The sequence below is a fragment of the Phragmites australis genome, chromosome 18 (assembly GCF_958298935.1).
Source record: "Phragmites australis chromosome 18, lpPhrAust1.1, whole genome shotgun sequence".
In the NCBI taxonomy this organism is placed as follows: Eukaryota; Viridiplantae; Streptophyta; class Magnoliopsida; order Poales; family Poaceae; genus Phragmites; species Phragmites australis.
The window spans coordinates 19000095-19022207 of NC_084938.1; positions in this window are offsets into that span (position 1 = coordinate 19000095).

Sequence of the window (22113 nt, forward strand, 5' to 3'; positions counted from 1 at the left end):
TCAAGAAATACATGTCGGGTTCTACGCTTGATGATGTCTAAGTGTCTATATGCTAGTGTAGAGACCTTTGTAGGGTGATGAAATCCTCTGAGTTTTCCTACATCTAAGAAAGTAGGTTCTTCATGTGCCGCAACTACGAGTACAATCCATCCTAGGGAAGCATCAATGTTAGCTTCTACCACCAGGTAATAACTTCTACCCAAACTACTCCAAAAATAACTAAGATTTACCACTTAATATTTTGGTCTTCTTTGCAGTCGCCGCCACTATCATGTGACTTCTTACAATGGCTGAATACTGAGTAGTCAAAAACGGATGTGTTCCTCCTTCGCACTTAGCACCACACTGCTTGGAAACGCTTCCATGAGATGGGAACCGATGAGAGGAGGGGCTACGCGCAAGCACATTTAGGAAGAGCAGTAGAAGATGACAGAGGAGTATAACCGCATGATGGCGGAGGCCCGTGAGGCAGAGAGAGAGGAAGCATGAGAGGGCACGTAAGCGCGTGAGGCAGCACCGAAAGCGGCGAGAAAGGAAAGGTACCCATGTTGCACTCAATAAACCAGATGTTGTAACCATGTTGTTTGCATTCTCTAAAGCATATTAAGTTTAGACATAATACATGTTTGATCATGTGCCATGTACGTCATAGCTCCTGTTAAAATCACTGTATTGAATATTCTGTTTCCGTCAACTCTAGGTATCCAAAATATCGTATAAATATCTAATGGCATTGGATGAATCGACAAAAAAATGGCAGCGCATAGAGGCTTATTCTATCGCAAACAAAATTGAATTCGAGCACAACAAGTTGTCTCCTGTTCATTGGCAACACCTTGCCGCTGCTCTATGATTGGATGAGACTCAGATGTCATCTGTTCACTAGGCAAGAGCAAGGTCTCGATCTATGAATGGGTGACACCTTCTTGCTCTTGGCCAATGAATAGGCCATGGTTGGCCATTCTTGCTAAATTTTGAAACAAGCTTGTAATGTTGCAAATATTATGTGTGTGTATTATATATATATATATATATATATATATATATATATATATATTCTCGAGTGTGGATGAGTGCCGACACATTCGCTTGTGCCCACGTGCCGTGTTGCCGGTGGTGCGGCAACCGTGGGCAGCCGCGGCCGCGCCGGAGAACCGAACGGCCCACGCATCTTTGGTGCGAGAGAGTCGGACGGTCGCGCTCGCGCCGACGTCCGGTCCGGCAGAGGCAGTGCAGTTTTCGGCCCGGGATCGATGACCAAAGTTGTAATCCCAATTTTCGGCCCAGTAACTAACGTTTTGGACTGGCAGCACAGCTTTGGTTACTGGGCTTTGCGCTCGCCGTGGTTGCCATGTCTCGTGACGTGCCTACTACCGCCAAGTATTCAACAAGTTGCTTCGATATGATCGATCACATGCCGGTGTGCTCATCTTTGAACTTTACTAGTGTCCGGTTCCAATTCCCTCGCAGAGAATGTAATAAAGTGACACATGCATTATCAGCCCGCTAGGGTGCGTGCGTTCAACGGAGGCTGACCATTACCGGTTAGTCTTCCGGTTTGCATTCATGATCTTGTTGCCAGCGATTTAGCGGCACCGTTTTACTAGTGAAATTACTACTCCCTCCGTTCGTTTATAGTGGGCGTGTTTTTGTTTGGGCTCAAAGACTAATATGTAGCACGAGTGATCAAATTACCTTCAATTACTACCTTAAATACGCATGCTGTCGAGCGTCTCGTTTTGTCCACAAATCCTCATGCAAGCGGTCGCATAAACGTAGCAGTACAGCAACTGCATGCATAACCGTGCACAAGAGTGGAATTAATATGGGTAAACAAGTCCATTACAAATAGACTTGCGCCTTGTAAATCTGAACAGCCACCAAAAAAATACACACCCACTGTAAACGAACGGAGGGAGTATTCCACCTTAAAAAACCTGCGAAATCGTGCTTGCCCGTTACAGCCACTCCAAACAACCAACGAATGGAAAGGGCACGGAAATATCTACAGCTCGTGCAGCACCGCGAATTGTCACCATCAGCGGCGAATCAATCCCTCTCAATTTTTTGTTTTTTTGTATGGAAGAATAAGAGGAGGAGGAAGAAGAAAAAAAGAAGAATAGAAGAAAGATAAGAGAAATAGTCCCATAATTTTTGGCTCTAGATCCGCTATTGATAACCATATTAACAGGTACTATTGCCCTCTCGCCCATCTTTGCATTTTGCGCTGTTCGCGTCGTGGCATGCACCCAGTCCTTCCCCGTGTGCTCGATGAAAGCCAGAGAAAGCACACGCAGATAGTACCGCACGACCAATGGCGCGGGTGATAGTTGTCCGGGTAGTCACGCATGTGTGTATAAAATCTACGTGATGGGCGCACTTCGGAGACGCAAGAACGAGCCACCCTGTTGGCTCCACCGGCCGCTGCCGCCCCCCAAGCCTACGCACGCGCATGAGGATATCCCACCGGATAAACATTCAGATCGACCTCGCCACAGATTCCTTTGCCGACTTACAATTTCGCACGCTGTCACCTTTCTTCCGGGCATGCATGGTCCTTTTCGCTTCCGTCTAGTCAGGTTCTGTTTCGAGTTGATCAACTTTGCAGGATCGGAGCTCGACTTTTTTTTTTAATAAAGGAAAACAATATCCCGGACTTTAGCTCGTGAGCTTACGGCCATCAATCATTATTACATAATACTCCATCTGATTGCAAGTGTAGATCGTTTTATACTTATGTATCAGGATTAAAAAAAGTAGATTAAATGATCTTATTACCCTTTATTTATTCTGCATTGGAAAAGATAACTCATTAATTTGTGAGAGTGATAGCATTCATCGAAAAGGGTAAGAAGGAATGAAAGAGAAAAAAGTGTATACAAGTTCGAGAATAATTTATATTTAAAGAATAGTTGAGAAGGCTAAAACGACCTACATTTGTAATCAGAGGGAGTATCACATATCGCAATAGTAAAAAAACTTAAATCAATCAAAGTCAATATAATTTAGATGATGAGACTTTATTAAGCACAAACTCTATTACTAAATTTTCATCCATTGTTAATAAAAAGCTGCATCACCGCCGTTTCAAAGTACAACATGTAGTCTATATGTCCTCTCAAACCTTTGCAGTAGCATCTAGAAATGGAGCCAATATGCCCCCTCTATGTAAGCACTTGCATATAAGTTTTGAGAGTGATTTATTAAAAATCATATCATTTCTGCTAAACCATAAACCTAACATAGAGTTCTTGCTCCTGTCTTAGTCTTTTAACTTGACCCAACAAGCTAATCCCCAAACATGTGAGTTATACTAGTTAGTGAGTTAATATTCAAAGCAATTTAAACTGATCTCCAAAGAAACTCGACTGCATGCAGATAGTTCAACTTCTGCAAGAATTGGGAAAATTATCCACGTTCTGAAGCTTTGATCAGCAGTGAAAAGGTTGAAGGAACTGAGGTTTAGTTTGAATGCAAAAATAAGGGACATGCTAAACTTCAGACACCTTGAAATCAGTGTTCATTTTAATCGACAGCCAAAAGCCATCAGATTTCTATCGAATATCTGTCATTCTTCCTTCTTCCTCCCAGCATTCTTCTTCTTCCTCGCATCTGCTTGCGTTATGTCTTATGTGTGCTCGCCCTTGCTCTGCCTTTTTCCTCTCATCTCCGACGACATCCCTGACACCAGATTTACACTCGCTATCCTCTCCATGCTAAAATCCATTTTTGATGTCCCCGCCGCCAACCCCGCTTGCCGCCCTCTTGCTACCTGTATTGCTGGCATCACCTAGCCGCACTGCCACTCCATAGCCCACCGTCAGTTCGGCTACATTCCTAGGCATCCCTCTAACCCCGGGTTCATCGATGAACCCTAAAAACCTGAACTCTAACCCTTCTCCCTTAGTCTTGCTGTTGACAGATGAACGGTAGATTTCAGACATCTCGAATCTAGGAGGCACGCAAAAAAAAAAAAAATAGAATTAGTTGTGCATCAACGATGTCGGCGACTGAGTTGTGAGTTGTTCTCTCTCGTAGCTGGTCAAATTAAATGCAACCATGCATGCTTAAAGCTTAATCGGTTACTGCATATATAGTACAATCACGAGCAGGAGCTTGCTAGCTCGTGCCACACTAGCTTGCATGCTAATTCACACCTTTAATTGGAGTTCAATTGATTACACTCTCGCGCATTCTGCTGCTCGTGCAAAATGGTGGCGCCACGGCCGGCCGGCGTGCGTGGTGTGAATTGTGATGACTCAGCGGTCACTCCGGCGAACCAGTTTGATTAACGATCCATTTGTACTAATTTTATGTCCGGGTGATGGATTGATCTGCCACGACCATGCTACTTTACATTTTTAAGTTTTGTAGAATTTATTTCTAAAATTTTTGCTGTGAGTTCTACTCTCTACCCTGTATAACACTCTTAACTAAAAACACTTACCTTCTTTTGTACTGTCCTTGAAAAGATACCAAGAGGTACCAATACCTAAGGTAACAAAAATTGGTACCAGATGTACTTATTTTTAGTACCTCGGTGGTACCTCTTGCTACCTCATCAAGGATGATAACAAAAACTAAGAAAAACATCTTTTGGTCGAAATGAAAAGTTAATGCGAGGCCAATCCAACCGTAAATCGTTCATAATATCGTGGTACGGAATTACCTTAACTTTGCTATAAAACTTTCATGTTTATCTGGCTAGCTATAGCTGGGTACTATCAAATCAACTTTACCTTTCTGAAGAAAATGACTTTCCCACAGTTTTAGATGAGATATAGCTGCAGCTCGTGGCCGATCATGCTGATCCTTATGTGTGCCGTCGTTATCAAGCAAAATCTTTGCCCCTAATTTGGTAGGCGGCCGAAATAAGCGTGCATAAAAAAAAGATGGATGAGTATGGTCATAAAAACGCACGTTCTCAGTGAACTGTCCAGATACATCGCAATGGTTATACGTGGTGAATTCAGAACTAAAGTGAAAAGGGCTCTTTTTTCTCACTCCTACTCTTCTTTCTCTCTTTCTCCTCCTCCTCCACCCCTTATTTTCTCTTGTGTTCCAGCGGCTAGGGAGGCTTAGCTCCTCCTGTCCTGAAGATCCGTCGCAGCACCTGCCTGTACAAGTCATGCGGGCTGCTACGGATGAAAAACAAAAACCTGTAACTTAGAGGGTTTTTACTTGACCATCTATGTATGCTTTTGTTACGGTCCAACACTCGCAAGTTTATCTGAGTTTTCAGATTTGGCTGGTGGCATTGACCATCCGTCGTGGCCACGTGGCTCTTGCCTGGCGTCGATCTAGCGCGTCGAGCTGGTATAACTCAGATCACTTGCACCATAAACGGCATAGCAATATAGCTTAGCCGCTATATATGCTCGGACTATACAACAGGAGCCATTGGCTCCATCGCTATCCTAGCCTAATTTCGGCCCATTTCGACAAACAGAGGAGCCGCTGGTAGCAACAACGCTGGGCAAATGAATAATCTAATTTACTTCGTTGCCGACGATGACGATGACGATGCCGATAAGCAAATTAAGAGGATTAAAAAAGGATTAGTGAAGAGACACGTACAAGATGTTGCGAGAGAAACAACAAAAAAAAAAAAAAAACAAGTAGCTGCTTGAGGCTCAAGATTATATGGGTTTTTCTATTCAATATAGCTCGATTTTTTGTTGTGTTTCAGTCACACTCTTAGTTTGACTAAGATTTGACCATCACATGTATTCTTCGCACACTACTACAGAAAATATCATTTCTGTCACTTTTCACTACCGGTTCAATAATAACTAATAGTGATAATATATCACTTGCGGTTCGTAAACTGTAGCCACATATAAAAAACCGAGTCAATAAGAACCGATAGTGATAGTAGTTAGCAATGTCGGTTCTTATCATAAACCGGTAGTGATAGTCAAATTATCATTGTCGGTTCTTAAAAAGACATGCTTTTAATAACCGTTAGTGTGATAATTTTTATTACTGTCGGTTCATAATTCAAACCGACAGAGTAATAATTGACGAAGATGAACCGACGGTGCTAATTATTATCATCGTCGGTTTATATTCCAAATCGGCAATGATAATTCTTCTATAAATAGAACACTCCTCCCTCAGCCACTCCCATCTCATTTTGCTCTCCCGAAGTCACTCCTGAGGGGTAGTGGCGGTCGAAGTGGAGTGGTGCTCATTGTCTCCATTGTGGCTGCCTTTACTTCTTTGCCGTGCTTCAATGAATCCTCCGAGCCATAGCCACCTCGCGTTCGCCGAGCCTGTCATCTACCGAGCTTTGAGCTGTAACCACCTCATGTTCGCCGAGCCTGCCGTCCGTCGAGCCAGCGTCACTATTATAAAAACTATTTTTTGAGACACCCTGGGTGTCTTTCCATATGAGGGTCATATAGCAAACTGTCTGAGTGATTTCTAGAGGTGGGCGATATAAGAAATCGCATGTGTAAAGGTCATTATCACATACAGTTTCTTACGTGAACCGCCTCTGAAAAATAAGATAATTAACACATGCGATTCACATAAGAAACCGTATGTAGCAATGGTCATTTTCAAATGCGATTCATTATGTGAACCGCCTATAGAAATAGACCATTTTTATAGACGGTTCACATAAGAAACCGCCTCTAAAAATAGATGATAGGTTATCTTAAAAACTTCATAACTTTTTCATACGAAGTCAGATGAAGATAAACTTTTATGAAAATTGTATCCCTCAACGAGATCTATAACTTTGTAGTTGACAACTTTTTTATTTAAAATCATTTAGATGTACAAATAATCAGTTAAAGTTTTAGATAGAAGATATCAAAATGAATTCATATGCTACTATGATCAGTAATAGTTATGTGGTGGGATGGTGAGAGGGTTCGCGTGAGCTGAGATGTTTCGAGTTTGAATGCCAAGAACTGCATGTGCGTATATTTCGCATGAAAAAAGGCTGACTTGCAACATCGTGGTTGCGGGGGGTGCCTAGTTGGTCCAAATGTTTTTGTTATTTGGGCAAAAAAATCTCGATTTGGGGATCAATTGTCACATGTGGTCCACTTAAGGAACCGCTTGTGGAAATAGATTTTCACAAACGGTCTCTTTTGTGCATGTGGGAATCGTTCATTTCCATAAGCTTTCGATCATAGGCGGGTGCGCTAAATGCTTGTAAAAACGGGTTACCGCCCGCCTTTGGAAATACGTTTTTTAGTAGTGTGTGAGGCCGTGCGCCTTCCCAGTCTCCTCATCTCCTCACCGTCTCCACTACGACCATCCGCCATCCTCCGGGCTGTAGCCACCTTGCCTTTGTCAAGCCCATCATTCACTAAGCTTCATGCCGTAGCCACCTCGCGTTCACTAAGCCAGAGCGTCTCTCGAGCCAATACGTAGTGGCTGTGCCCTCTTCGTCTCCACTACATGTACGAATATTGTGTGAAGATGACTGTGGCAATAGGTAGATCTAAATGAATGGCAAGAGATACTTTCGCTTCAAGCTAAGTTTGAGTGTTAAAGATTATGCTTTTGCTATTTATTTAAACTTACTATTGTCACTCAGATAGTATTGTGACTCGGCTAGCGGAAGATGTATAACAGATGGCGCAGGACTGTTGTATCAGGAGCTTTTTGACTTGGAACGTCAGAAGAGCTCCTGTTACAGCAACTTTGCAACATTTTTTCCTATTTGTAGAATTAGGTATAAAATATTTTACCATAAACATTCTTATTTGTAAATAAAATTTAAGATAGATCATAATGCTGAAAAGTTCATGATAGAGTATTTTTACACATGTGAAATGATTATCACTGCTGGTTCAAAGCATGAATCGATAGTGATAGTTGGGTTATCACAGTCGGTATATAAGCTGGCAGTGATAAGTGCCAACAAAGGGCATACAAGCCCTTCGATTAAAAAAGAGGTAATTTACTTTGTACTCTCGTAAAAATTGTAAAAGTTGAAAACTATTATCAGTGTATTTTATATGTCATCTCACAGATAATGATATTTTTTAATATAAACATCTTTACGATAGTATCTATCCAATTTTGTCATTGGACTTTAACGTATGATTTTTTACGGAGTTTTTAAGTTTTCAACTTACACCTTTACGATAGTATCTATCCAATTTTGACATTATATTTTTTTGAGGACTTCAACATATGATTTTTTACGAAGTTTTTAAGTTTCCAACTTTTACCTAGTTTTTACTCGATATGCTCCCACTAATGTCACACCTGCCTAACTATTAATTTGATTGCTGGCTCTAGACCACTTCCCTCTGTTGACCAACCTTCTCCCCCATCTCCTGTGGCTTGCCACAACTTAATCATCGACCTCTACCTCCTCGAGCTGTCCTTCAATTTGGACCATGCTTTCTTCCTTGATTCTTTCATTATTGATTCATCCGTTGGCTGCTCCCCACATCCCTCCGCACCGCGACCGTACCCACCGTCGCACCCAATCCCTTCCTCGCTCCATATATAAGAAGGCGTGATAAAGCTGGAGTTCTAACGTGAGTACAGGCCCTATCTAATCCGATGGTGGGAAAGGAAAGGAGGACAATGAGGTACCGAAGCATGAATGACATTATTGATGTCAAACAGTATGAAAGATTGACTGAAGAATAAGCCAACCTTGGTAGAGAAGGAAAATCAATCCTATATAGATAAAGGCGGTCGGCATCCAAACTCTATCGCCACAATCATTTCCTGCGGGAAGATCTATTGCCCACCATGCAAAGTGGATTCCGACATGCAGAATTTCAACAAAGTCGTAGGAACGAGATTGTCGATTAAAATAAGGTAAATAGAAGTATTAATAAATTTCTTATGAAATCGATTACTTTCTTCTATTTGGATCACCCAACACAACTCAAAACTCAAATGAAAGCAAAAATTAAAAGAAATTTTAACAAAAAAAAAAATCGAGGCAATATGACTCCACATATGATATATAAACTATAGATTCCATTTAAGACCAATTCATATATCTTAGTACTTGAAAGATCATAACTAACAAAGAAACAAGAAATGATGAACACCGAGTAACGAAACTCTCTAAATTAATTATCTAGAGGTATGAGAATTCAAGATCTCATCACATAAGCATGTGTATGCGAATTTTATGTCTTTAGTAATAAGAATAATGACCTCACATGGTGCTGAAATTTCAGGCTAAAAACCAAAACGAAAATCAAAACCGAAAAGGAAAAACTTGCACAGAAGACGAGAACCAAGACAGAGAAACTAGAAGGAGGGGATTTCAAGCATATGAAACAAAATAAACTTTATTCCTCAAATAGGTCAGCCCTATTTTAGTGGATTCCAAAGATTTTTCTCTCAAAACTCTCACCTATTACATAGACTGAGCACTCATCCTCCTCTCCACTAAAATCCTAGCACAATGCTCTCATATGGGTAGCATAAGAGGCTCAAATGACTAGTTTCACCTCTCCCATAGTCCTATCTCTCTATTTATAGGCCTAGGAAATTTGATCCCTAAGTTTTCTAATTTTTTTCTCAAAATACCCCTCTCTTATAGTACACTTCTACTTACCATTGACGGTATTTTAGTCCATTTTTTTCTCCATTCATCGGATAGCAATGACGCCTTTACAACTTAGGTTCACCTCAGCGCAAGCTTCATTATGGTGCCATGTACTCCTCCAGCCCTCTCACGGTTTTGAGACCAAATCACGAAACCCTAGCATGCTTCTTAAAATGTGACTAGTCGCCGCTTGCTTCCTCCTGAAGCAAGTGCTTCAATTATGACGCGTGTCCTCCATCTTGTGAACTTGACCGCCAGCAAGAGTCTCCCGCTCCTGATCCCTCGAGTCGCCTTGTCACTTGCACCGGCATCCTCTTCGCTTAACTTTGTCAACATGCCATCTTTATCCTCTGTTTCATGCTTTGCTTGACCCTTCATGTGTACAACTATGATCACCCTTGACTCCGCCCAGCCCTTCTTGATTGTCCAGCACCAAGCACCCGCTTAGCTTTGATCTCCCGTCGTCGACCGTCAAGTTGCATCTGTCACCTGCACACCTTGAAACAAGCAAACATATTTCTCCAAACTCCGAAACATCTCTAGGTTAGCACAAAATCAAAAAACTTCAACTCAGAGCATATCCCACAGAAAACATGAACACCAGATGCTCCGATGTGTTCTGCTCCTCAACACGGGACCATCCGGTGAGTGTAACACTATCTATTCTAGGAAAATTTTCCTTTCTGCAAGAAAAGGTCCGGTGAAAGCTTCCAGTGATCTCTTATCCATCACTGAATAATCCAGTGTGTGCTAATACACGGAACCACCCTATTGCAACCTCTATACAAGAAAATGTACGGTGTATTCTCCGGTGTTCACAATTACAGCATTGGACTATCCGACATACATAATCAAACTTAGCGTAAAAAATCTTCTCTTTGCAGAAAATACTCCGGCGCTCTTAAAGTCTATCACCGGATCATCTAGCGTTTGCTTTCATTTCTTCTTCAGCACTAAAAATGTTCTGGTGATACCCTCCGGTGTAGCCACCACAATCACCGGACCTTCTGGTGCATTGATCTTCAATTTCGCCTGAAAAATTGCTTTCTATAAGAAATAGTCTAGCAAGTACATAGTGCCCACACCAGAACTTCCGGTTGTTGGAACCGATGTCCCGAACAAGGTGAACCTTCACTTATAGAGAAAGTCGAAAGGTTCTCAATGTGACACGTGTTTGGGTAAATTGTCTCAATTGATTCCGCCCGTCTCGGATACAGTATGGCCATATTTATAGCCCGTACCTAACCACTTCACGCGGGGTTTACAGTTTTTACCCCGTTACCTGCTACATTCTTGGAATATTCGGGGGCATTATGATACAATCAAGCGTATTTACGTAATTACAACTCTGCCCTGGCAGTTAAAGTGGGCCCCGACGTCTAGTCATGTTCTTCGGTAGACCCCGAGATTCCCCCAGCTATCAGCCGGAGGTTCACACGGGCTTCGCGACCTCCTCTTCGGCACCATGAGTCGATCTTTGGTCCCAGTCCGAAGACGCGCTGCTACCTTTGCCCGTTCCAGTCAGCAAAACTGTTGTTGTAGTCTTCGACTCCCGACTGAAGGCCCGCTGCCACCTTCATCGACGCGGGTAGCTGGGCCCGCAGGCACACCTTCGGTCTTCGACCGAAGGTACTTCGTGGTCTTCGCCTGCACTCCCTCAAAGTACTTCGTGGTCTTCGCCTGCACTCCCTGAAACAACCCTGTAATTACCCGAATGCCTAGCCTCTGGTAGACTTCAAGTTGTCCTACGAAGGGGGAGGGCGAGAGATCATCCCCAACAGAAGCCCCCTATGGGTAAGGTTCATCTTCGATGGGCCGAACCTGTAGACTTCAAGATGTGTCTCAACGCCTTCCCCTTCGGCCCGTCGAAGGCTTGCGGGGGCGGATGCACTTCGGGAAATTGTCTGATGTTTTTTTTTGGTATGACCATGCTACCCCTGAGTAACTGTTTCGTCCACATGCATTAAATGCCTTCGATGTATACCGAGACGTCATTTCCCACTTCAATTCGAATTTCGATGCGCCTCGTTTCAGTCGCTACCCTATTTGCTATAAATACTGGTCCACGGTTGTTTCTTTTTACCGCACGCCTCTGCTCAAGCTGGTGCTCTCGTACGAAGCCCCTCACTCTCTGCTCTGAGTCTTTCCCCATCCAAGACTTCTCAGGTTAGCCCGATGGCACCGAAGGCTAGGTCTACCCGCCCAAAGACATATTGGATTGGGCAGTCGAAGGTGGACGACAAAGTGCTGGTCGGTCTCGTGAAAGAGGGATTGATCATCGACGTCTCAAAAGTTAGGCTCCTCGGGAACCAGGAGACGTCGGAGCCTTCTGACAACGAAGCTGTTGTTTTCGTTGACTATTTTCGAGCAGGCCTTCGCTTGCCTTGCGATGACATGGTTGCCAAGGTGCTTAAATTATTTGAAGTGTACCTGCACCAGCTTACGCCCAACGCCATTGTGAGGCTGGGGCTATTTGCCTGAGCCGCTGGGTCTGAGGGAGCGAAGGCATCGGCCAAGGCCTTCACTGCTGCTCACCGGCTTCATCATCAGCCGAAGCCAGTGTTCGCCCGGAGCGTCCAGAGCGAGGCGTATTATGGGTGCCTAAACTTCTCCTACCGCACCGGGTTGTCCACGCCTGCCATCATGTACAAAAACAAATGGCCGAAGGACTGGATGCAGTGGTGGTTCTACAAGAAAGTGGATCCGCAGGAATTTCTCATTTTGAAATGCAAGGAGGTGAAGGGGAACTGCGCCCCGGACGTGCAATTGAAAGTGTCCTAGTGGACAGCTCTCGAGGCATTCGCTAGGTGTGCAATGTATTTATCCACTAGGGACCTCGTAGAGGAGTTTGTAGCCACCGAAGTGTGGCCCCTTAGTCGGGACTAGAGCATCCCGGGGTTTGGGGAGAAAGGGCCTGAGGGGCTCTGCTGTCCCCATCCTTTCGTGCACAGCTTTACGGGTACACATTCATTTACTATTATTAATGTTTCTGGATTTGACTTTGCTGTCAGTTGCTTAAGTTTCCTAATCTTCGCCAGATTTGTCGGTGTCTGAAGTCGAAGTGAGAGCTACAATGCTTGTTGGGAAGTTTACGCCGGGCAGAGCCTAGTTATGCGTTGAACAAGGTATTGGCCAAAGGCTCAATCGAGTCTTGGAGTACAGGGGCCTTTCCTACTGAGAGAGGCTGAAGATTAGCGCACTCCTATAGGGTCCTGGAGAGGGCTCCCCGGCGGAAGACATCAGCAAAGAGGTTCCCACGGGTGCCTCAAAAAAGTGAAGACAGCTCGAACACTCGCCGCGAGGAGGCCGAAAGAAGAAGGCATTGGCCCTTTGGAAAAGGCCGCACGAGGTTGCCACCGAGGACGTTCGTGAAGAGGCATCTCCAGAGGGTGCGGTTGCACCGTGTGCTGTGCCTTTAAGGCAAGAGGTGCCGGAGGGCACCCAGGAATCCTGTCCCTCCCCGAAATTGGGGTTCTGCTCCCGCGTGGACCTTCCCATGCTAATCCTAAGCGATGACGAGGAGAACCTGGCAGAGACATGAACTATTTTCAAGACTACTGCTACGGAAGCCGAGGTCGAAGGAGGTGGCAATACTGAAGCTGCAGCCTACTCTTCGCCCTCATCGTCCTCGAGCTCATCCTCTTGTACTAAGGAATCGACTCCAAGTGCGCCCCACTGTGGCGGAAAAGGGCTTATGAGCCACAGCGGGCTGATTGATGCGAAGGCCATCGAGCTTGAGGCGTTCAAGGTTTCTTCCTTTGAACCAAGCTCCGGGTAGGTCAGTGATGCGAAGAAGATTTTTGGTATCTTTGTCCTGCCAGAGCTTGAAATTTCACTCACACGAAAACCTACCGCCGAACTTCTCGACGCCTCCGATGTGGCAATTGTGAAGGTATATTAGTGTGTTATATTATGTTTGTACTTCCTTGTCATTTTATTACTCGCTGTCATATTTGCACAATGTCCCAGGCTGTGCTCATCTTGTGGGCTCAACACAAACAGGCGGAAAATTACGAAGCCCGCGCCCGAAACGCGGAGGCGCAAATAGATATGCTGCAAAAGTGTGTTGAAAGAGCCGAAGGCCACAAACACGAACTTCCGCGCAGAGCGAGGGAAGCCGAGTCACACTTGGAGCAACTCGAGAAGGAACTTAGCGCCCTTCGCTCGGAGAAACAGGGCGCCGAAGAGGAGGTCAAGTGCTTGCTCTAAAACTTGCAATCATCCGAAGCGCAAGTCTCTGACCTGCAGGCGCTTTGCTCCACAGAGACCGCTAAATCACAGCGGTTACAAGAAGAGTTGAGTGAGACAAGGGCTCTGTCCGAAGATGCCTTAACGACACTTGGGGAGCTGGAGCCGAAGGCTGTCGCCGCATGCGAAGCCATCAGCTGTACCTTTGAAGGAATCCGTGCTTCGGCCACGCCCCCAACACTCGATATTGTCGGGCTGGGCGGTCTTATAAGTTGGATTAATGAAATCAGCAGGAGCCTTCTCCCAGTAGCTTAGCTATATGGCGACTTCTACGCGATGGTCTCAACCCAAAGCCTTGTCCAATCAATTGAGATGACCGGCTGCGACCATCACACTGCGCTCCAAAAGCACACCTTCCGATACCCAACGGACATGTCTACTTTGGCCGTGTCGAGGGCATCGAAGGCCACTGCCCAATCGTTCGCTACCAATTATTGGTGCAGGCACGACCGGGATCTTGCTCTCCGGGAGGCGGAGATAAACTGCTAGCGAGTACGTTTCTTCATACTACCGGTTTTGTTTAATTTTTCTAGTCGTGTGTGACGAATTAGCGCGAAGCGTCATGGTTTTTTTTTTGATATTTTGTCATAACCTGGGACAATGTAACATATATTAACGATGTAATATATACTATTTTAATTTGTTGCGAAATGATCTTGACTTTTTGCGCTCCCGGTGCAAGTCCTCCCTTCGGACACTGCGCAGGTAGCCGAAGAGGCCATTCCCATTACTATGATGAGGGACAATTTTTTTGTGTCTTGGTCTCGCTGGGAACCAAGTACGCTATGCGAAACATTTTCTCGAGTGTCATTCCCGATATTTTATTTGGGGTGACGCTTCGACGGTGATGAATGTGTAGAACGCCATCCCCCCCCCCCCCCGACTTTGTGCCGTAGGTACCTTCGGCTGCGATCTGTTTGAGAATGCCGTCCCCCCCCCCCCCCCCCCCGACTTTTTGTTGTAGGTACCTTCGGCTGATGGAACTTTATTATTTGTTGCGAGGGTAGGCACTCTTAGGCCCCGACGTTTTGGCAAAAAGTGCACCACCTTCATTCAGGTCTTGTGGCACTTTTGGCTTTTCTTCTAAAGGTTTGTTTTTCCTTCGGTGCGGGGGCAGGCACTCTTAGCCCCCGACTTTTTAGCGAGAACTGCGCCATCTTCATTCAGGTCGAGTGACACTTCCGCTTTTCTTCCGAAGGTTTGTTTTTCCTTCGGTGCGAGGGTAGGCACTCTTAGCCCCCAACTTTTTAGCGAAAAGTGTGCCACCTTCGTTCAGGTGTTGCGGCACTTTTGGCTTTTCTTCTGAAGGTTTATTTTTCCTTCAGTGTGGGGGCAGGCACTCTTAGCCCTCGACATTTTAGCGAAAAGTGCGCAACCTTCGTTCAGGTCTTACGGCACTTTTGGTTTTTTTTTAGGTCGAAAGGATACGTTGTCTTTTGTTGACACTTCGCACCTCAAGTTGTGTCGTCTATTTCCGGCATGTCCCTCGTCGATTGGTGTGCCACCTTGTTCTGAAAGGTTGGCATACTTCGACAACGAGTTATTCATACTCAAACCAAGTGTTCTTTTCTAGGGTTATTTCCATTATATCGATGTTTACAAGGGTGCCTGCATCATTAAAAACCTCACGCCCTAACGAAGGGCCCCCCTATGAGGAAAAGAGTGCAGTTCCCGTACAATTTGATTACATGAAAAGAAAAATTGCATAAAAAGAAAATTACATAAACTTCGCCTTGGCACGGATTCTTCGCCCAGAGGTGCGAAGGCCTTCACCACTGTTATGCGTAGAATTTGCGAAGGTTATCCGCATTCCATGTATGCGGGAGCTCCTCGCCCTCCAAAGTAGCCAAGTGATACGAGCCGGGTCTTAACGACTTTTTAACTAAGAAAGGACCGTCCCATTTTCAAGGATGAAGTTCTTTAAGGATATTTCTTGTCTCTCCACTTTCTTGTCTCCTCCTGGTACTTGTTCAAATTTTCGGCATCCTGAAATCTCACTTCCTCAAGGGCATCTTTTGATGTTAACTTTTTGCCTTGCTCTGATTCATTTATGACCCTAAATGATTTGTTCTTGTATTCTTCCGAGGTCATTGCCTCTCTGAAGAGCAGGCAAAACGGTATGAAATCGGTTAGTCTTGTTACCGTTGTTCTTATAGACCATAAGACCTTGGGCAACTCTTTGACTCATTTCCCTTTCGCCAGGCCTTGCAGTCGCTTTGCAACACCAGCGAAGACGACACCATTTGCTCTTTTGATGGCTCCATTTGACTGTGGGTGGTATACAGATGCGAAAATGACTTTGATTCCCAAGCCTTCGTAGAAGTGCCTGAATCCTGCACTGTCAAATTGGGTGCCGTTGTCTACCGTCACTTTGCCCGGGACTCTGAAATGGCATATGATGTTCTGCCACAAGAATTTTTGGATATTTTTCGATGTTATGTTTACGAGCAGCATTGCCTCCACCCATTTGGAGAAGTACTCGACCGCAACAACGGCATACCGCAAGTTCCCTGGAGCGGCTGGCAACTGGCTGACAATGTCAGTTCCCCACCATGTTAACAGCCAAACTGGTGGGATTAGTTGTGTTTTCGCTAAAGGCCTGCTTGACCCCTTCGCCCAGAATTGACACTGTATACAACTTCGGACTATGTAATCTGCATCACTGATGGCCTTCGGCCAAAAGAATCACTGTTTGTATACCTTTCCAACTAAGGCTCGTGTACCCACATGCGAGCCACACAGTCCACCGTGAATTTCTTTTAGTAAACTCTGCCCTTCTTCCTGATATATCCACCGCAACCAAGGTGCACAGACTCCGGTCTTGTACAAATTGTTTCCCACAATTTTGTAATTTCTAGCTCTTTGGGCCATACGCTTCGCTTAAACATTATCTTCGGGCTTGTAATAACCACGAAGGTAAGGTATTATTGGAGAGCGCCAATCTTCGCTTTTGATCATAGCAATGGAACGCGTTGTCCATGAAGGGTAGTCGACAACTAGCGTGGTCAACTTTTGGTAGAATACATCTGGTGGCATAGGTAGATTTTGCGTAGTGGCTTTGGCGATCTCGTCTACTTCAAAGTTGTCATTTCTCGATATACTCTTAACCGTGAACCCCATGAAGTATTTTTTCATGCTTTGGACTGCTGCCTTGTACTTAACAAGCTATGGTTCTTTTGCCTAAAATGTCTTGTCGATCTGGCTTGCTATTACTTTGGAGTCTATTTTAACCAGCACCCTTCGGGCACCCAAAGCTTTCACCTTGCGAAGGCCAAGGAGGACGGCTTCATACTCCGTGATATTGTTTGTAAATCAAAATTCTAGCCTGGCAGCATATCTTAATTTTATGCCCGAAGGTGAAGATAATACCGCCGTCGCGCCTGCTCCTGTAGCCCCCCATGCCCCATCGTAATATGCGATCCAGACCGGTTCTGACAGTTCTTCTTCTGGGGCTTCGGCCAGCGGTGTCCATTCTGCTACAAAGTCTACTAACGCTTCCAATTTCATCACCGTTCTTGCCACAAAAACTATTATGAGTGGGGCGACTTCCGCGGCCCATTTCACCCTTCTTCCTGTAGCTTCTCTGTTTTCAAACATGTCACAAAGGGGTAGGGAGGTTGGTACTATAATCTTGTGAGCTGTGAAGTAGTGACGGAGCTTGCGAGATGCCATGACCAGTGCGTATGCTACTTTTTCCATTTCGGTGTAGAATCTCTTTGGCTCTGCAAGAGCTTCTGACATGTAGTATATTGGGAACTGCTTTAGTTTGTTGTTTTTGTGCCTCTCCTGCACTAGTACCGTGCTTACTGCCGAAGGGGATGCCGCTATATACAACAACAAATCTGCGCCAGGATCGGGATTGGAAAGGGCTATGAGCTTCGTCAGATAGTCCTTCAATTCATCGAAGGCTTCCTGCTGCTCCACACCCCATTTGAATGGGTCAGAGCTTTTCAACATTTTGAAGAAAGGTAGACTTCGTCCTACAGATTTTGCAATGAACCGATTTAGTGCCGCCAACCTGCCTGCCAAGCACTATGCTTGCTTTCTGTTCTGTGGAGATTTCATGTCTATTATTTCCTGGATCTTTTGGGGTTCCACTTCGATATCAAGAATCCTAATAGCCTTCCGGACTGTACTCCGAAGGCGCATTTTTCTGGGTTCAACTTTAGTCCCGCCCTTCGCAAACTTCCAAAGGTTTCACGCAGGTCTTCGAGATGTTGGCTTCTTCTGGCACTCTTGACCACTATGTCGTCGACATATGCTAGGACATTTTGCCCTATCTGTGAGTTTAGCACTGTTTGCACCAACCTGGTGAAGGTTGCACTAGCATTTCGGAGGCCAAAGGGCATCCTCACAAAGCAGTATATGCCGAAGGAGGTTTTGAAACTTGTCTTCTCATCTTCCTTTGCCATCCAGACCTGGTGGTACCCCGAGTATGCATCTAGGAAACTTGACATTTCGCAACTAACCGTGGAGTCCACCAGCTGATTAATTCTAGGTAATGGGAAATCATCCTTCGGACAAGCCCTATTTAAGTCCGTGAAAACTATGCACATTCTCCACTTGCCATTGCTTTTCTTAACTAATACTGGGTTGGCAGCCACTTTAAGTGCAACACTTCACGTACCACGCCGGCATCGAGCAGTTTTTTTACCTCAGCCTTTGTTGCTTCTTCCCTTTCACTCGAAGCTTTCCTAAGCTTTTGCTTCCTTGGCTTCGCACGGGGGATCTACAATTAAACTGTGCTGAATGATTTCCCTACTGACTCCTTGTAGGTCCTTTAGAGACCAAGCAAAGACATCCTCGTTGGTGCGAAGAAACATTATCAGTTCTTCCTGGTCCTCCTCTGGGGCCTCCGCCCCTATGGTGATTTTTTTATCTGGTTTTTCTTGATGTAGCAGCACTATTCTTGTTTCCCCCTCTGGTATAGCCTTCGCTGCTTTGTGCATTTTTGGCCAGATCTTGCTCTCCTCTCGATCTACCGAAGGTTCCGTCACCATGTGGACATTTCGCCGTCCTGGAGTGATTCCCACTTCGGTTCTTCGGGCCACTTGTTGGTCTCCAAGTACCGTTATGACGCATCCAGGACCAGGCATCTTCATGCATAAATACACATGGTGCGGTATTTCTCCGAATGTGTTCAGGACTCCCCGACCGAATATCGCATTATATGGATAGTTGATGTCGACCACATCGAAGGTACTTTCCTCCATCCAGAAAATTGTCCCTTCGCCAAACAACACTGGGATTGTTATCTTTCCCAAAGCGTTGACTGCATTCCGACCGAAGCCTAGTAATGGGGATCCAGCCTAGTCTAGGTCACTTCGATGTAGACCCATTTTGTCGAAGGCATCCGCAAAGATGATATCCGCGGAGCTTCCTCCATCTATCAAGATTCTATGCACTTCGTTTCCCGAAATGTTTGCTGTGATCATGAAGGCATCCTTGTGCGGGTAATCTAAGACCCTCATGTCATCTTCCGAGAATGTAATGGGCACATTGGACCACCCTGAGTGAATGTACGTAGGCCCCACACCAACATGGTTGACCCTTCGCACATATTCTTTCCGCTACCTCTTAGATTTTGTCTCCTGATTAGATCCTCCTAAGATCGCTAACACCACATTGTATCCACGATTTACCGTGTTCACGGACTTACTGCTCTCTGGTGGTGCTTCGATCGCAGGTCTTGGTGGAGGCGGAGGTAGCTCCCCTTGGAGGGTCAGTTGCCTCGTTTGATCCAGCTGAGCCGAGGCTGCAGGGGCATATTGTTGTGGCGCGAGCATCAGTCGCCACTGGTTGGCAAACGGCGTGCACGGGTTGGGGTTTTCCCACACTTCGCCTCACCTAAATTGTGCGGCGTAGTGTATGGTTCTTGCTTGATCGAAGGATTGCTTCGCTAAGCTCTCTTTCATGGCCATGACCTGTGGGCACTGCTTGGTCCTGTGCCTGGCTCCTTCGCCATATAACTCGCAATAAAACATGGCCGGGTCCAGCGAAACTCATCCCTCTCGTCCTCCTCAGCCTCTTCCTTTGCCAGTCTGGCCTCCCCGAGTAGCCCCACTTTGAGCTTCGCTTGCCGCTTGAGCAGCTTCAAAGGTGCTGGAGTTTATCTGATTGACCTCTTTTTGCCTTGTTGTATAATCAGATGCTTCGGCTTTCCTCACGTGCCGCAATCTGTCTCTAGGGTGTCCAGTGCCTGCCTCCTTGGCCGATGTATTCGTTTTTACTACTTTTGAGGCTACCATTTCATTTTTTCTCAGAAGATGGTCGAGCTCGGATCTCGCATATTCTTCCATCTTATTGAGCAGCTCTAGTACACTCCCTGGCCTTTTTCTTGTAAGCTTTCCTGCTAAGAGTCCCCCTCTGATGCCCTGTATTGCCGCATCGATGATTGTGTCTTCCCTCAGCCCCTTCGCTTGACAACGTATGTGCACGAAGCGGCGCATGTAGCTCTGCAATGTTTCTGTTGACTGTTGCTTCAGTGTGAAGCGGCGCATGTGCTCGATTTCCCTGAAAGTTGCTGTACAGGGCATTACGAAATTGCTCCCATGAGTATATGGATCCCGGAGGCAACACAGAGTACCACGATCTTGCTATCCCTTTTACAGCTAATGCAAAGGCCTTCGCTAGTGTTGCACCTTCTCCTCTGGCGAACTTGACTGCTGCTTCGAAACTAATTACGAATTCCCTTGGATCTGACTCTTCGTCGAACATTACTACTCTGGGCATCTTGAAGCCCGTGGGCCACGGTTGATTCTGCATACTAATGGATAACGGGGATTCTGGGTCTCCCGCGGATGACCACCGCTGAAGGTCCTGCGAAGGTCGTGCCGTGTCTTCGGACGGTGTCACCTGGTGAGTTGTTTCCTCCGCACGATGCAACATATCGATTTCCTCTTGCATATTCTCCAATGTCTTCCTAGCTTCCTCTACCCGTTTGAGATATTCTGCAGCTTTTCAGCTTACTGCCAGGATGTCTAACGTGCGCTTTTTCTGCGTAATCTGCCTTTCCAGCTCTTCGGCTTCGAGCCTCGCTGTTCTTTCCTCCTGTGTTTCATCTTTGTCTTCATAATCTATGAAATCATACAGGTCTTCCCACTCTTCGTCTCGCGCCTTCCCTCCTTCTTGTGCTGAAGGCTCATAGCATGCGCGATCGCTTGTTTTGACGACTCGCACCGGTGCCGCATTTACCTGGACGGCCTCTCCGTGTTTGTCCTCATTGCTTCCTAGCAGCGCTGCATCAACACCATAGTGTTGTTCGCGCCCACCCGAAGCTCCTCCGGCCGAAGCATTGCTTGACCTTGGTAGCGCCGAAGGGGGTCTTTCGACCGAAGCCCCGACCGCAGCCGAAGGTTCTGGCAACGCCTCCAATGCACCAGTTAGCTTCGTCTTCTTCTTGGGTGGCATTGCTTTGGTCCGTTCGATCCCCACGGACGGCGCCAACTGTTGGAACCGATGTCCCAAACAAGGTGAACCTTCCCTTATAGAGAAAGTCGAAGGGTTCTCGATGTGACACGTATTTAGGTAAATTGTCTCAATTGATTCTGCCCGTCTCGGATACAGTATGTCCCTATTTATAGCCTGTACCCAACCACTCCACGCGGGGTTTACAGTTTTTGCCCCTTACCTGCTACATTCTTGGAATATTCGGGGCATTATGGTACAATCAAGCGTGTTTACATAATTACAACTTTGCCCTGGGCAGTTAAAGTGGACCCCTAACGTCCAATCACGGTCTTCGGTAGACCCCGAGATTCCACCGAAGGCTTCCAAGCTATCAGCCGGAGGTTCACCACGGGCTTCGCAACCTCCTCTTCGACGCCATGAGTCGATCTTCGGTCCCAGTCCGAAGACACACTGCTACCTTCGCCTGTTTCGATCAGCAAAATCTGTCGTTGTAGTCTTTGGCTCCCGACCGAAGGCCCGTTGCCGCCTTCATCGACGCGGGTAGCTGGGACCGCGGGCACACCTTCGGTTGTCGACCGAAGGTACTTCGTGGTCTTCGCCTGCACTCCCTGAAACAACCCTATAATCACCCGAATGCGTAGCCTCCGGTAGACTTCAAGTTGTCCTACGAAGGGGGAGGGTGAGAGATCATCCCCAACACCGGTGAACACCGGAACATCCGATGTTAACACTGGAACTTTCAGTATGTGTAATTCTTCTACGTATAGAAAAGAATTCGCCAATTCCAAACACCACCAACTCGAGTTAGATAAGAACAAGAACAAGCATCCACAAACACATGCTAACCAAGTTCAAGACACATCAACTGTTGTCAATGTCTCATCATATGCAAACCAAGACACTTCTCCACT